The sequence below is a fragment of the Podarcis vaucheri genome (assembly GCF_965113315.1).
Source record: "Podarcis vaucheri genome assembly, chromosome: 12".
Taxonomy (NCBI): domain Eukaryota; kingdom Metazoa; phylum Chordata; class Lepidosauria; order Squamata; family Lacertidae; genus Podarcis; species Podarcis vaucheri.
This window is the reverse complement of record NC_138750.1, coordinates 64,570,278-64,587,043: the sequence shown is the minus strand read 5'-3', so window position 1 is coordinate 64,587,043 and position 16,766 is coordinate 64,570,278. Positions and strand designations below refer to the sequence as shown.

At 58.9% G+C, this 16,766-nt stretch overlaps 1 protein-coding gene across 6 annotated transcripts in view; it reads left to right on the top strand.

The window, feature by feature from the left end:
- SLC4A2 (solute carrier family 4 member 2) overlaps positions 1-16,766 on the top strand; it is a 59,889-nt gene that overhangs the window by 13,423 nt on the left and 29,700 nt on the right. Inside the window, exon 2 of one of the 6 annotated variants that reach the window (XM_082192172.1) lies at positions 1,360-1,451. The exons of 1 other annotated variant lie outside the window; for it this stretch is intronic. The gene's annotated coding sequence lies outside the window, so the exon portion shown is untranslated. Of the gene's footprint in view, positions 1-1,359; positions 1,452-1,875; positions 1,985-7,054; positions 7,213-11,897; positions 12,011-14,680; positions 14,700-16,766 lie in introns of those variants that run through there. 4 more of the 6 variants (XM_082192176.1, XM_082192174.1, XM_082192175.1 and 1 more) reach the window with 4 other exon arrangements.

Sequence of the window (16,766 nt, the reverse complement as noted above, 5' to 3'; positions counted from 1 at the left end):
GAATCCCCACAACGGGTTTGAGTTCCCGTTGCTCGGTCCCAGCTCCTGCCAACCTAGCAGTTCCAAAGCACGTCAAAGTGCAAGTAGTTAAATAGGTACCACTCCGGCGGGAAGGTAAATGGCGTTTCCGTGCACTGCTCTGGTTCACCAGAAGCGGCTTCGTCATTCTGGCCACATGATCCGGAAGCTGTACGCCGGCTTCCTCAGCCAGTAAAGCGAGATGAGTGCCACAACCCCAGAGTCGGCCACGACTGGACCTAATGGTCAGGAGTCCCTTTACCTTTACCTAATGCCTGGGTGGCTTCTATTGACCTTTGAGGCCCCCAATGGCCTGGGATTCCTGCACTGCAGGCGGCTGGACTTTGGGGTCTCTTCCAGCTCTGCAGCCCCATGATTCTGTGATCTGCCCCACAGACTTGCTCAAGGTTTAAGATCTGCCTCCCATTCATAGAATCATAGAATTGGAATGGAGCCCGAGGCAAGAAGAGCTGTTTGACAGCGGAGGTTTTTAAGCAGAGGCCATCTGTCATGGATGCTGGAGCTGAGATTCCTGCATTGCGGGGGGGGTTGGACTAGATGACCCTCAGGGGACCCCTTCCATGATTCTATGTAGCCCCAACAGAGTTTGTTCCACTAGTCTTTGAGACGCAGCTTTGAGTTTTCCTGATCAGTCCTCCTGACTTCTGACTGTGGCTTTGTTTTGCTGTTCTGCCTTCTTTGCATAGCTTTGCATGTTTTCAAATTACAAGCAGAAAAAGAATTGTATGGGCTGGATCAGGCCAGAGGCTCCTGTTCTCACAGCGGTCAACTAGATGCTGCGAGTGGGACTGGAGCCCCAGAGCCCTCTGCCCTCCTGGGGCTTCCAGAAACGGGGATTCAGAAGCACCGTGGCTTCCAGTAGCCCTTTCCTCCTGCACGAAGTCACCCTGTCCTCTTTAGCAGCTGCCCAAGTTGGTGGCCCTCCCCGCCTCCTGTGGCAGTGAGTTCTGTAGGTTAGCTGCCCCCTGCCTAAGGAAACTCCGCTCGTATATTTCGCAATTTGCTGTACCGATGCATTACGTGAGGGGAAGCAGAGACGAGGAGGCGCTTGTCCTTTGTGCCACGGGCAGCGTTGTGACTCTGTGCGATGCCGTGCGCGCTCTGAGTGCCTGTTTGCGTGCATTTCCCCTCTGGAAGCCGCCTGGGGGCTCAGTGTGGGCCCAGGTGTGCTGGACATTTGGAGAGGTTCAGAGGCGGCTCCCATCCTCTCTTGCAATCGGCGTCCCCAGGAGGGGGGTCCCTGGGGGTGAGATGGATGGGGAGCCAGCAGCACCCACAAAAAGGGGGGCTCACCCCCTTCCTGGATGTCTTCTTTTCCAGTATCCTGTTTGCTGGCCGAGTTTGGGATGGCAAGTCCTCCTCTTCACTGCCTTTCCTGAGGACTAGAGACCCTGCAGGAATTTGGCGAGGAGGTGAGTGCGCCCCCTGCCATTGGACATGGGGAGGGGGAGGGGAGGGTGTTTTGGGGTTTGAGGCTTATACCACTTTTTGGGGCTGAGAATGAGCAGAGCTGTAGGAAGCAGGGTGTGCTCCAGCCACCCCTTTCTCCCCCCTGCTTGAAAGCTGCTTCCTTGTGCCGCCTTTGGAACCTCCTGCCACCAGACAGAGTGGCTTCCTCCCCAAATAGGCTTTAGAGGGGGAGGTTTCCAAGGGCACGGGAGGAGCTGAGTCACGTCTGTGTTTCCCATCAGGGATGAATCAGGGCTTTGGGGAGGGAAGGGGTGTTCCTGGCGGAGGACGGGGGGGGGGAGTGGCCTTCTCTGAGTGTGCTTTGCCCAGCCTCCTCTGCTGGTGGGGCCTTTGCAATAGGCAAATGGGGGACGCCCCGCGTCTCAGTTGTGGGGTACCTGCCTGGAGTGCAGAAGGACTCGAGTTCGAACCCTGACAGCATCTCCTGGTAGACCTAGGAATATCCCCAGACTGCGACTGCTGCCAGCCAGTGCAGGTATGACTGGTCTAGATAGGCCAATGGTCTGACTAAGGCGGCTTCCTTAATGAGGAGGGGAGCTTTGCTGGGGGGTAGATACAGTCTGGGGAGGTGGCTTGCTGGGTGTGAGGGGCAGAATGAGCCCCCTTCTTTTGAAGCCCCCCGTTGAAAGTGTAGGGCGGGGCTTTGTTTCCAGACTTTGTCCAGATGTGGCTGAACTACAACTCCCAGCAGCCTCTGCATCCTCCAGCTGCAGCCCAGCTGAGTATCTGGAGCGGACATCCTCAACCTTGGCCCTCCAGATGTTTTGGGACCACAGTTCCCACCATCCCTGACCCCTGGTCCTGTTAGCTAGAGATGATGGGAGTTGTAGTCCCAAAACATCTGGAGGGCCGAGTTTGGGCATGCCTGATCTGGAGGGCTTCTGGCCGAGAAGTCCTAGATTTATAGCATTGCAGAGTTAGAAGGGACCCTGAGGGTCATCTATCCCAACCCCAACGTGAGCCTCAAACCTGCGACCCTCAGGCTGAGTTTTGTGCTTTGACAAGTGGCTCCTTCCTCGCTTTCCTGGCTGCGCTGTGTGCGCCTTGTGTTGTGCAAGCGGCTGCGTGCTGACTCGGCCCTCCGCAGTGAAGGTGATTTGGGGGCTGGGCTGGAGGGGGGCAGGAAGTGCGGGGGGCTGCTTGTGGGGCCGGATTTCACAATGGCGGCCCCAGGTTGAGCCGCGGGTCAGGGCTCTGCGCCAGCCCAATTATTCCGCCCTGTCAAGGGGAAGAATGCAGCTTTGCGCAGCCCGGTGGGGGTCTGCCGGCCGCCTCTGGAACTGGGGGAGCGGGGAGGGGGACCCCACCCCAAGAGGCAGGGCATGGGGGGTGGCACGAGGGTCCTGCGCCAAGTGGGGTCTGGGGGTCTGTCTAGAGCCGCCATTCGTACATCGATAGTCCTTCTGCTCAATCCCGCAAGGAGCACATGGGACCGTAGTTCCGGAAGGGACCCCAGGGTCATCTAGCCCAAGCTGCTGCATTGCAAGCTGTGACCCCCAAACTAAGCTAAGACCCACTCCTGCTAGCCTTGCCCAGAAGAGGGGAGCAGGGGGTTTGGGGGGGGTTGCAGCTGCAGAAGGAGGTTCTACCTGCTGGTGCCCAGGAGAGTTTGCCAGCTACGAAGTGGGCATGGTGGAAAAGGAGTCAGGCCCAGTGAAGACCACCTGGGGAAAAGGGTTTGCAGAACCCAGATTCCAAAAACCCAACCTGAGCTGCGATTGTGGCCTTGCCAAGGGGGTGGACTAGATGAGCCCCAGGGCTCCCTTCCAACGCCCTTCCAGTTCCACGATTCTCTGACTGCCTGCCTCTGTGACCCACCGTCCTGTGACTGACGGGGGCCGCCATCCTTCCCCCAACCTGCTGCCCCCCCCAAGATGCCCAGTGGGGACTTGGGGGGAGCTGTGCCTTTGACTTTGGCCGGATGGGACCCCCACGGCCGGCCAGGACAAAGATGACGCAGCGCTTGCCCCGGCTGGCACTGCCCCAGAGGCGGCTCCCCACGCCTCATTAGGGCCGCTTAGGGGGCAGTGGGGGGCCTGAGTGGCGGCCAGGAAGGGCAGGCCAGACGCAGGGAAGGGCAAAGAGCTGCTTCTCCTCGCCCGGCCCTCCTCCTCCTCCTCCTGCCGGCTTGGGGGGCCTCTGGCTGCCCATGCCAATTAGCCCAGCGCCTGCCGTGGGGCAGGAGGGCCTTTCAAGTTCTTTGGGGTCACTGGAGGGCTCCGGGCACCAGCGGGGGGCTCTCGATGTCCAAAGAGCCTCCGGTCATAGGCTCCGCCCTCCCCTTCTGCCTCCACCGGAGTCAGAGAACCATGCAGTTGCCAAGTTGGAAGGGACCCCCAAAGGCCATCCAGCCCAGCCCCGTCCAGGCAGGAGTTGCAGCTGAAGAATCCCTGAGAGGTGGCTGGACAGGGTCTTCCATTCATGCCATTAATAGGATTATTACTTTATTATTTATACCCTGTGAGGAGGGAGACCCTCTTAGTCTTTACACCTGTCCACCAACCTGCAAGTAAGGGAATCTTGCCTATTTATGTACTGCTTTTGAATTTATATCCTCATTTAATGCCCAAAGGAGGTCAGGCTGAGAAGCAGGGGCTGGCCCCCCAGGCCACCCCCAAGGAGCTTCACGACTGAGGGGGGATTCGAACTCTGGCCTCCCGGGTCCCAGTCTGACACTCTGCTAGACCCCTCTCTCTTGGGGGGCATATTTGGGGGGGGGTTGGGCGCTGGGCCTGACCTTGCACTTGACTCGCCTCTGCTCCCCAGCGATGCCTTCTAGCAACACCCCCCACCCTGAGCCCCACACCTCTTTGCAAGGCTGGTTTCCTCTCAAACAGTTCAGGGGGTTGTTGCTTGCGAGGGGAAACGGAGGGAAATGGAGGGGTGTCTTGTGGGGGAGCCTTGAAAGAGGGGGTGCTTGCACTTTCAGGCTTCCAATTTACTGCACCATTTGGCCTCGCCGTGGGGCAGAGGCCTTCTCTGGTTCCCCCTTTGCATTGCGGGGTGGACTGGATGACCCTTGGGGTCTATTCTGTGACGTTTTAACACCGGGAGGAAGAGGAGAAGCTCAGCTCTGCTCTCCTTTCTTAGTCCAGGATTCTTGCGCTGCAATTCCTGCAGTTCAGGGGGTCAGACTAGATGGGCCTTGGAGGTCCCTTCCAACTCTGCGCTTCTGTGATTCATGGATCCCTCCCCTTTGGGGTGTCCCATTGGCCAGGGAGGCTTCCCCCTGGGGGGTCAAATGAGCCAGGATTGGGGCCTTCTTGAGAATCCGGGGAGGAGGGCAGAGGAAGGAAACTGCCTTTATGAGCAACTCTTGACTTCTCTCTCTCCGTCCCTCCCCTCCTGTGTCACTTGGGGGGCGCTGAGCCCTTTGGGGTCACAGGTGGAAAATCCCAGCCCATTATGCCAGCTGAATTTCCTTACCAGCCCTCCCCACAGCCGGGTCCTTCCCAGGGCCCCCTGCCCCCCAGCTCAGGCGGCAGAGATGGAGACTCTTAATCTCAGGGTCCCGGGTTCGAGCCCCAAAAACTTCACGCATGGCGGGGGTTGGACTAGATGACCCTCAGGTCCCTTCCAGCACTCTGGTTTGAAGATGGACCAATATCCCATCTCTTATCCCTAAAGCGGCTCAAAGTGGCGCACGTAGTTCTCTCCCTCTCCTCTGGTAATCGCCACAACAACCCTGCCGGGGAGGTCAGGCTGAGAGAGACCCAGGGAGCTTCCGGGCCGAGTGGGGATTCGAACCCTGGTCTCTCCCAGGTTAAGTGCCTGGGGCAGCTTTCTTTCTCTTGGGGGTGTCACAGCCAAGAACGTCAGTGTCCCCCCCCCAGTGCAGCCATTGGCATCTGCATGGCAGAGGAAGAGGGAGAATCTTCCTCCCTCCCCTGGAAGTGTTGAGGTGGAAGGGTCTCCCAAAGGTCATCCAGCCTGACCCCCCTTGCCAGACAGGCGTCTCAGTTCAAGGATCCCTGGCAGGTGACCACCTGAGCTTTGCTGAGAAACCTCCAATGAAGGAGAGCCCTCCTGCTATCCAAGGCCATTGAATCCTAGAATTGGAAGGGGTCCCCAAAGGTCATCCAGCCTGACCCCCTCAGAAAGAGTTTCTGAGAGAAGGTGCTGAGGTGGGGAAGGTGGCCTGGGGAGTGTGTCATTCATGCCCCCCCCCGCAACTAGGTCTTCACTGTTTGCTGCTCCTCCAGGCCAGGTGAGCTGTCTTGCCTGAGGGCAGAAGGGGGGCAGAAAATAACCAGCCTGCTTGTGGGGGGGAGGCAGGTAATGACCCCCTATCAGGGCAGTGGGGCCAGAAGAGGGAGAGGCTGTCTGGGTGACGGGGGGGGGACACCCTGCCACAACCCTGACATTAGCAGCAGGGGCTGGTTTACCACCCAGGCCAGCCGACCGCCCTGCTGACACAGCAGCCCCCGCAGGGGGAGGAATTGGCTGGGTGCTGGGGGGGGGAGGTGGCGGGAGCCTTGCAGGGCCCCCACCCCATGCTCCCCCCCCGTGGGTGCCTCGCCCAGGGCCCTCCCCTGCCCCCCTGCTCCAGCCGCACAATCCCAGGGGTGTCTCTCCCTTCCCGCCGTAGAAGCAAAGAGCCGGAAGGGAACCCAGGGGTCATCTAGTCCAACCCCATGCTGGCCAACAGGCCAGGGAGCCCCCCCACCCACCCAAGATTGGTCCACTTTCAGAGGAGCCCCGTCCTCCCCATAACTCAGTCGGCTGGTCTTTTTCCTCCTGCCCCATGGAGCTGTGGAACTCCCTGCCACAGGGGGAAGAGATGGCCGGCGACCTCAATGTGGATCCAAAGTGGGTTGGAGAGGAGAGAGGCTCTGCTCTTCCCTCCAGTTTCAGAGGCAGCCGCTCTGAGCCCGGCTTCGGCTGGCGAGGGCAGGATATAAATAAAATTTTATTATTATTATTATTAAATGCTTCCGAATCCCAGTGCCTGGAAGCCGCAGGAGGGGAGAGTCATGGCCGGATCCTGCGTTTCCCGAGAGGGACATCTGGGACGCTGCCCTATAGATCAGGCTTCCTCCACCTCGGCCCTCCAGATGTTTTGGGACTACAGTTCCCATCATCCCTGACCGCTGGTCCTGCTCGCTGGGGATCATGGGAGTTGTAGGCTAAAAACATCTGGAGGTTGAGGAAGCTTGCCCTAGATGGTCCCCTTTGGCCCCAGAACCTGCTTTTCATGGGGTGATGGGCAGGGATATGGAGAGAGGGCCTCTGAGCATGCAGAGAGTGCTTTCCACAAGTGGGGGGGGGGAGAAGGCAGGGCAGGGCAGCTGGCCTGGCAGGGGAGCAGCTGTGGCCTGCGCTGTGTGTGTGTGTGTGTGTTTGCGGTGCCCGCAGGAGGAGTGGCCAGCGCTGAAGTGGCACTTATGGGGACCGGCTGCTGTGGGGCCTTTTCCTCCCCCCTCCCTCCCTCTCTCCCTGCCAGGAGGCAGGTATAAAAAACTCTGCAGCCTCCGCCGCCGAGGGCAGTGCCAGGGCAGCCGCTTGGGCAGAGGGTGCCCCCTTCTCCTGCAGCAGCAGCTGCCTGCCTGCCCTCCCTCCCTGCCCAGGGGCTGCCACCCTGGCAGACGACAGGCGGCCTTTGGCAGGATTTCCTGCTTCCTGAGCAGCTCCCGGGCAGGAAACCCGCCGGACCCCTCTGCCCGCCCCACGGAGGAAGCAGCCGCAGCCGCAGGAGCCTATGGGGTGAGTGGAGGGGGCCGGTTCCTGGGTGCCCAGAGGGGAGATTCCTGGCCGTTGGCTTCAGGAGAGAGAAGCCGCTGCTTTCATTCTTCCGTGGTCCGGAGGTGCCCTTCGGGGGGGGGACGACAGTCCCCCCAGCCACAGCTGGAAGGGGTCCCCGGGGTCATCTAGTCCAACCCCCTCGTTGTGGTTTGGCTTCCCACGTGCAGAGTGCTTTCGGGTCTTCCTTCCTTGGAGGTTTGTCGGCAGAGGTTGGGTGGCCATCAGTCGTGGATGCTTGAGCTCAGGTCCCTGCATTGCAAGGGGGTGGACTGGATGACCCTGGGGGGTCCCTTCCAACTCTGCCGTTCTCTGATTCCCACAAGAACCTTGCCAAGCAGTTGAGTCTCTTTTAGCCAAGAGAAGTGGAAGAGGCAGCCTTGAACCCAGAGGGGAGACCCTGCTTGGGTGAGGCCAGATGGGTGGGGAATAATAATAATAATAATAATAATAATAATAATAATAATAATAATAATAATTGTATTTATGTCCTGCCCTCCCCAGCTGAAGCCGGGCTCAGTGTGGCTAACAACAGTAAAAGTAACACAGCTGTTATTATTATTATTATTATTATTATTACTATTATTATTACTGTTATTATTACTGTTATTATTACTGTTGTTACTGTATTATTATTCTTATTATTACATTGTGGTTCTCCTGATGGATAAAGGTTGAGGCGGAGGGAATATTTGCCAGCTCCCGCAGCCTCCAACCTGGTCAGCTCAGTGTTGTGGCCTGTGGGGCTTATTCAGGCCTGATAGAAATGCACTCTGCACATGCCCCGAGGCACAAGGTTGCTTCACGGTAGGTGAAGCAACCTTTATGTCAGCTTTCAGGTCTGTATCTGGGGGGGGGGGCTGATCTCTTTGGACACTTCATGTATGCTGCTGTTAGTTTGGGTCGCCTCTGAGCCCGCGCAGAGTGCCTTTTGCTCTCCAGGGCAGAGGCAGAGTCTCCTTCCGGCTTCTGCACCCTCCTGGATCTGCAGAGGAGGAGAGGTTTGTGTGCGAGGCTGGAAGAGGAAACCTGCTGCGTCCGCAAGGAGCCTCTGAGCACGTGCTGAGGGGCGGGGGGGCCCACTCTCGTGATTCATCCTCAGGATAGTCTTACTTATTCTGTGGAGGCGGCAGGCGGCTATTTTTAACTGGGTCTGGGCGGGTGGCAGGCGCCTGGCGCTGGCTCTGCCCGTCCAGGCCTCTCTCTGGGGCTTTGTAGGGTGCTCTTCTCATGGGGGGGGGGGGCGAGGCTGGCAATTGGGAGAGTGGCAGATGCTGGAGCCTTGGAGGGAGCCCCCCCCCAGCAGTCAGTCACTTTCGGGGTGGCCTGGTGGGCTGAGCGAAAGAGCCGGGCAACTGTGCCACCTTGTGAGCTCAGCTCTGCCCCTGCTCTGCCCATTGCACAGCTGGAGAACTGAGGCCACTGCTGCCAAGCCCATCTTTGTTCTCCATGGGTCTTCTCCTCCCCCCCCACTGTTTTATCCTCCCTGTGAGGAAGGCTAGGCTTAAAGAGCAGGGACTGCTCCCAGTCCCACCCACTGAGCTTCATGGCCAAGTGAGGATTCGAATCCAGGTCTCTCCCATGTTTTTATTTATACCCCGCCCTCTCCGGCCAAAGCCAGGCTCAGGGCGGCTAGCACCAGTAAAATTACAATGAAAACATAATAGAGAAAAAAATAAAACAAAGCAATTTAAAATACAGGTTAAAATGCAATTTAAAATGCAGCCTCGTTTTAAAAGTGGCCCATAGATCACAACCGTAAGGGGAGGGAAACATAAGGGTCAGACCGAGTCCAAACCAAAGGCCAGGCGGAACAGCTCCGTCTTGCAGGCCCTGCGGAAAGATGTCAAGTCCCGCAGGGCCCTAGTCTCTTGGGACAGAGCGTTCCACCAAGTCAGGGCCAGTACTGAAAAGGCCCTGGCCCTAGTTGAGACCAATCCAACCACCTTGCGACCTGGGACCTCCAAGGTATTGTTATTTGTGGACCTTAAGGTCCTCCGTGGGGCAGACCAGGAGAGGCGGTCCCATAGGTATGTGGGTCCTAGGCCGCATAGTATAAAACTGGGTCTGGGAATCCGACTTTCACGTTGCTCACGAGAAACAACTTTCTAGTCCTCACTGGGGCTGCGGCACTTGGCCCGTCTCCTCAGGGGTGGAGCTTTCAGGCCCAGCCTTGTACCAACCACGCCCAGAGGGTAGAGGTGCCCTGCTTTGGTTCAGGGTGCCCAGTTGAGAGAGGGTGTTTCTGGCCAGCCCTCCAGCCCTTTTCCTCTTGGGGCCCAGGCAGAGAGGCCAGTGCGGGGAGGAGGGTTTTAAGCCACCTGTCATGGAAGCCTTGGCTGTGGGTCCCGCACTGCAGGGGGTTGGGCTGGATGACCCTCGGGGGTCCCTACAAACTGTAGGATTCTTTGCTCTCGTGGCTCAGGAGTGAATCAGGCAACTCCATCAAAACCCAAAGCCTTCTCCATCTCTCTCTGCTGCGGTCAGACCCCTTCCAAGCCCCCAAGATTCACTGTCCTCCATCACCCCCCCCCCCAGTTTTAAACCCCCTTTGATGAGCAGCCCCACTTGACCCCTTGCGGTCAAACAAGCAGGGATCCCCTGAGCCTGTTCCAGCGCGTGGGGGGGGGGCTGGAGCGATTTGGGGAGCAAACGTGAAAGGAATTGCAGGAGGGGAGAGGCAATCCTGTCTGAGAAGAAATCCCTGCCCCCCCCCCAGGGCAGAGGTGCCAATAGAAGGAGCAGGAAGGATGTGGCTGAACGTGATCCCTTCCCAGAGTGACCTTCGTCCTCCTTGGAAGGTTTTGTGCTTTCTCTTAGCGCCTGTGCCTCTTTCCCTCCCGACTGCAGGCTCCCCTGCAAAAGCCATAGAGTGCTAGAATTGCAGAGTGGGAAGGGGTCCCCAAAGGTCCTGTAGTCCAACCCCCTGATTAGGCCCCTGCAGGTGGCCCTCCAACCTCTGCTTTGAAACCTCCACCTCCAAGGGAGGCAGCTCCACTGCCAAACGGCTCTTGCCCTCAGAAAGTTCTTCCCACAATTTAGTCAGACTCTCCTTTCTTGCAACCTGAAGCCCTGAGTTCGGATCCTGACCTCCAGAGCATTTGCTTCTTCCTTGGTCAGACCCCACCTGGAGTCCTGGGTCCAGTTCTGGGAGCCACATTATAAGAAGGGTGCTGACCAGCTGGAAGGTGGGCAGAGGAGGGCAGCCAAGATGATGAAGGGTCTGGAAACAAAGCCTGATGAGGAACGGTTGAAGGAGCTGGGGGTGTTTAGCCTGGAAAAGAGGAGACTGAGGGGAGATATGAGAGCCATCTTCCCATATCTCAAGGGAAGGTGGAGCAAGCTGGTTTTCTGTGGCTCTAGGAAGCAGGGCGCAAACTGCCGGATTCAGATCTGTGAGATCTTGTGATGGAGGGCATCATATAAATTCAATAAGTAATAACAAATTAAAAGGCAAGAAAGGAGATCCTGACTGCACTACTGATCGGGAAATCCTGCATTTGAGAGAACTAGACACAGGTGGCTAGACGACCATTTCCAAGAACTTTGGAACCAAATTGGGGAATCTCCCCTTGGACCACCCTGAATGACCCCAGGGCGTCCCTGCTAGCGAGACTGAATGGGACCCCTTTGCAAGTCCTGCAGGGGAGAGTCCAGAAAGCGCCACTCACAGCGTGGACTCGCCTTCCCTGGAGGCTTTTCAGCAGAGGCTGGATGACCATCTCTCAGGGATGCTTGAGCTGAGATTCCTGCATTGGAGGGGGCTGGACTGGATGACCCCTGGGGTCCCTTCCAACCCGACTGCGATTCTATGACACAGCTAGACTGGGTCACGCATGTTCTTTTGCACTGTTCCTGGGATCGAAGTTGTTCAATCGAAGTTGGTTCATCAGTTGGTTGTTAGTGGGGAGCGACATCTGGACAAAGACAAGGTCCCCTTCCTGACCTATAAGATTCAGATAGTGGCCACGTTTCTGCCACACAAAATGAAGTCTATCCTACACCGTTATACATTAACTTAAGCGTGAGATTTAGGTTTTTATTGTGGAAAACCCTACTGCAATCTGGCATAAATGCCAACAAAGGTTCAAGAGTTTGAGATGCCAACTCAGCCTTAGGAAGATCTCTCAAGACAGGGAGACTTTCCTTCCCTGGAGGTTTCCAAGCAGAGGTTGTGCGGATGCTCCAGGTGCGGTTCCTGCATTGCAGCGGGTTGGTCTGGATGACCCCTTGGGGTCCCTTTCAATGCCGCAGTCCTGTAATTCTGCCTGCTGGCTGCAGCCCCCTCTCCCGGGGTCAGGAGACTGGGGCACAGTCTGTCCTCCGGAGAACCAGGGCGAAAGGCTGCCTCTCTGCCGCGACTTTGACGCCCCCCTCTGCCCCCCCCCCCCGTAATCGCCTTAGTGGGATCAGGCGGGCCAGTTGGGGCTCGCCCCTGGAATGTGACTTCAGGAGGTGCGCCAGTCTGTAATTAAACGCTGAGCGGTGCGGGGGGGGGCGGTCGGCCGCTGTGGGGTCTTTGGCCCGGCCTGGCCGGGATCTGATCTGCCCGGCGTCTCCCTCGGCCACAAGGGCCTTTTGTCCGCCGCTTAAAGCCCCGTGAAATATTTGGGTGGCGCAGGGGGGAGTGGCTCCGGAGGAGGCGATCGCCTGGGTGCCAAGGCAGGAGATTGGCAGTGTGGCAGAGAGGAGCCGGGAGAAGAGAGAAGCCTCGCAGGTGCCGCTCAGAGGCTGCTGGGCCCCACCGCCTTGGCACCCCAAGGTAGGCAGAGAGGGTAGGCATGGGCGGGGTCCTGGAGGGGGCCAGAGAGGTGCCAGTCCCTGGGTGGGGGCAGGCCCAAGGGGGGGGCTGCAGGAGCAGGACTGGGTTGCAATGGGGGCAGAGGAAGAATGGGGGCAGAGCAGTTTGGAGCATGCGCAGAGTGCCTTTTCCCCACCCCCTGTGTGCATTAGTGCTTAGATTAAAGGGATGCAGTGGGGGGGTTGCAACGGCTGCACCCCCCTTCATGCTGGGAGATCAAACCCTCCGAGGACAGCATTCTCCAGGCTCGGAATCCTAGAACTCTAGAGTTGGAAGGGACTCTGAAGGACATCTAGTCCAGCCCTCTGGCAGACGGCCATCTTTGTGGCAATGTCTCCCTGTCCCGCAGCACCCTCGGAGTAAACATTCCCTCTTGGGGAGGCAGGTCGGTCCTCTTCAAACACCCGCAATGGGTGTGGGAAAGGCACTCTGCACGTGCCCAGAGGGACTGTGCTATCCGCTGTGGGGCAACCTCAGCCCTTAGGGGCGCGTCCCAGAGGCTTAGCCCTGCTGAATGCAGGCAGAGAGCAAGGAAGGAGGGTCACATTCTGCATCAGGACTCCAAGCAATGGATTCAAGTTGCAAGGAAGGGAATTCCGGCCGGATGTCAGGGAGGACTTTCTGACGGGAAGAAGAGCTGTTCCGCAGGGGAAGCGATTTCCTTGGGAGTCTGTGGAGGTTTTTCAGCAGAGCTTGGCTGGCCTTCTGTCCCGGATGCTTGAGCCGAGATCCCCGCGTTGCAGGGGGTGGGCTGGATGACCCTCAGGGGTCCCACTCTGCAATCCCGTGACTCCGATCCTTCCTGCTGGGCTGGGGAAGGAGTGTGCAGCGGCCGGACTCTCCCACCCGTGAGAACCAGTCTGGCCCCCTCTTCTCAGCTCGGCTTTCCCCAGAACAATCTGAAATTTGTTTACCGGCCCTTAATCCTCCCCTCCTGCTCCACACATGGGCGGCCGGATTAAGGAAAGGAATCTGCTTATTCAGAGGGGCGGGTGCATGGGCTGGGGGGGCATTTTGTGGGGGGCGCACTAGTCTTCTGAGCCCTGACCCTCTTCCAAAGAAAGCCCCCTCTCGATGTGGGGCTTTGCCTCTGCACTTGACCCTGGGTCAAGAGGTCCCGGCTCTGACCTCTGGCCTGGCCTGGGGGGAGCTTCCTCCCCCCCCCGCCTGCCCCACTTCTCCATCCCTAGCAAATGAACACGGATGCAGTTCCCTGCCCGGAAATATTAAATCTAGATTCTGCTCATGGACCTCCAGCTGCCAATCATCATGTCTGGAGGGGCTTCTTCCTTTGGCCCTGGGGGCTGATGGGAGTTGGTGTCCAGCCCTATTCTGGGGGGGGGCGGTTGCAGGGTCCCCCCATCCCCATCATGAGAAAAAGGGGCTCCTCTGTGCTTGGCTGGGGCCGGCATTCCTGCGCTCCTCCAGCAGAGGGTGCTGTGGAACCCTCTTCCTCTTCTGCCCCCCAACCTGCCTATCTTGTGCAAGGGGGGGGGTTGGGGGCAGGCTGTGAAAGCCTTGGGACAGGAGTCACCGGCCCCTCAGGCTGGCAGGATCCAGGCAGAGCCATCGCATCCAAGAGTTGAAAGGGACCCCCAAAGGCCCTCTAGTCCAGCCCACTGCCAAGCAAGGGATGCTGTCTCAGCAAAAAGATGCCGTGGCCGAGAGAGTGGGGAGGGGGGCTCTTTTCTGCCCCCCTCCATTGGAGTGGGCTTGGGGGGCTGCTTGGGCATCCTTGGAATCTGAAAGGGCTCGCTTGCTCGAGTCGCCTGCCCCCGCTTGCTCTGCTCTGTTCTCGGAGAAGCAGAGATTAAGGCCTGTGGGTTAAATCACTGAGCCTAGGGTTTGCTGATCAGAAGGTCGGCGGTTCAAATCCCCGCCACGGGGTGAGCTCCCGTTGCTCGGTCTCTGCTCCTGCCAACCTAGCAGTTCGAAAGCACACCAGTGCAAGTAGATAAATAGGTACCACTCTGGCAGGAAGGTAAACGGCGTTTCCGTGCGCTGCTCTGGTTCGCCAGAAGCGGCTTAGTCATGCTGGCCACGTGACCCCGAAGCTGTACGCCGGCTCCCTTGGCCAGTAAAGCGAGATGAGCGCCATAACTCCGTAGTCGGCCACAACTGGACCTAATGGTCAGGGGTCCCTTCACCTTATTTGGGGAGGGGGCTGCCTGGGCCTTGAGTGCCATTCCTGCCCCACCAGCCAGGGAGCCTCACAAAGGAGGCAGGCAGAGAAGCCCACAATGCCGTGGGGCCTGCCAGCTGGGAGGTGGGATCTGGAACCAGGACCATAGCCTTGTAGACTCGGAAGGGACCCCGAGAGTCATCCAGCCCAACCCCAGTGAGGCAGGAATCCCGGCAGGGCAGGAATTGCTGGACCTGGCATGGGGGGCTGTTTGTGGGGGGCTGTGAGAACCTGGTGCCCCTGTGGGGGGTCCTGCCTGGAATGTGTGTGTGTCCCCCTCCCTGCAGGGCGAGCCAGAGTTCGGCCCTGTGGGTGACGGCAGGCTGACTGAGCGTCCCTTGTGAGGGACAGTCACCGCTCAGCTGGCGTCACGAGGCGCAGGGGGAGCCATAAGAGGCGGCGGGAAGCTGCTGTCCCTCACTTGGCAGCTGGAGGCAGGGGCAGCTGGTCGCTGGGGGAGCGACGGAGGTGAGCAAAGGGGGGGAGCCCAGCCCCACGATGGTGGGGGGCAAATCGTCAGAGGTGGGGGGTCCAGAAAGGCCCTCGGGGGGTGGAGGCAAAAACTGTCTGGCTTCCAGAAAGGACGCTGCACCCAGCAGCCTGAGCGAAAGGCCCTCTGCACGTTCACAGAGGCCTCTTTGCCCACCTTTCCTGGAGGTTTTGAAGCAGAGGCGGGATGGTGCTCTGTTACACCTTTGTCACACCTGTGCTGTGATTGCTGCATTTCAGGGGATGGGGTTGGTCTGGATGACCTCTTGGGGTCCCAAGCCTTCAATTCTTTCATGCGATGACTCTCCTCCGTCAGGGGCGACTCCTGCATTGTGGGGGGCAGGGCTAGATGACCGCCTGGGGTCCCCCCAATGCCACGTTCCCCTTTGAAGGCTCCCAGTGCCCTCCCCCCACTCCACCCAGATGCCCCGAGACCCCCTGCCCCCCTCCCTAATCTGGGGCACAGGAACTCAGGCTGGGCAACCCCAGCGCTCTCTTGAGTCACGAGTGCGATTCATGGCAAGGAAGCAGGCAGCGGGGGGAGCTGAGCCTGGGCCGGATCAGACCAGCCGCACCGGCTGCCTGGGGGGACCCGATCCCCCTCTGGGCCTGGCGTTGCTCTTGGCACCCGCTGCCGCAGGAGAGACCCCGGCCAAGACAAGCGTGGCCTCCGCCTCACCCGCCCGGCCCAGCGGGAAGAGCGCACTCCTCCTCCTCCTCGTTGGGATGCAGGAATCTTCCCGGGGTCAGGACACGGCAGCAGCTGCGAGGAGGAAGAAGGCTTTCCCAGAGGAAGAGGCTGCTGGCCTTTGCAGGAAGGGGCCTCCAGGGGTCATCCAGACCAACCCCCTGCGAGGCAGCGAGGTTGAAGGTGGAACTATTCGTAGATGTGCAGCTTGGGAAGCAATGGTGGGAGACACCCCCACCCTGAGACGGGGGCTGCAGAAGGAGGGGGTCCTGAGCAGGATGGGGGGTGTTTGTGGGGGACGGGAAATTCCCAGGGGTCTCTTTCCACGTGGGCTCCTAACATGCCCTTGGTGAACAGGGATTCCCTCGCTGAACCCAGGAGAAAGCGGCAGGATCAGGCCAAAGGGGGCTCATCGGGTGCAGCGTCCGAATGCCCCATTGCACCGCAGAGTCCAGATAGACTGCCTCTGGGGCTGAAGGCTCTGTAAGGACGTCAACAGAGCCCGGCTGCTGGAGGAAGGCAGAGGGAGGAAGCCGTCTCATCCAGGTGCCCCCAGGGGAAACCCACCAGCAGGATTCGAACTCCTCCCTTGGTTGCCAGCAGAGCCTTGCTGCCTCTGGCTGGGGAGGGAGAGCCCAGCCATCGCCCTCTCCTCCTCCACGGATTTGCTCAGTCCTCTTTTCGTGGTGGCCAGGCCTGCCTCTTGTGGCAGGGAGTTCCACAGTCTAGCTCTGCCCTGCAATAGGGTTCCCAGATTCCCAAAAGTGAAAATCTGGACAAACTTGTCCAGAGCTGTTTTTTCCCCACCAGTAACATCTCCCCAAAAATATTAAGTTTGGGGGCTTTGTTGTGATTTACCACCCTTGCCATATGTCTGGGTGTTCCTGGACATTTTACTGATTTGGCAAAAAAACCGCCCGGATGCCGTTCTGCTGCCTGAACCCTGGTCATTTGCAGGAAAATCTAGCCTTCCCTGCAAGAATAAGTCCTGCCTTTGATCCCTTGGGAATCTTCCGACATTCAGTTTTGTCCACGAATTCCCGTGCTGAGAGTGAGGGGGGGCCCACACTTTCCTCTCGCCCCCAAAGCCCCCAGTGCCGCCTCCCTGGTCCCCTTCCAGGGGTGCCCCCGCCTCTCCCTCTGGCCTCCCTGCTCAGGTGCCTCCTCCTCGGCAGGGACCCCCGAGGGTCATCCAGCCCCACCCCTCCCATGCAATGCAGGAATCGCACCCGCAGCATCCCTGGCAGGGGGCCAGCCAAGCTCTGATTCCAATCCTCTCCCCCCCCAACTCCCTCCCTCCCGCTGCCCAATTCCTCCTCCGATTTCCTCGTTCTTTATTTCATGAGACATGGGATCCC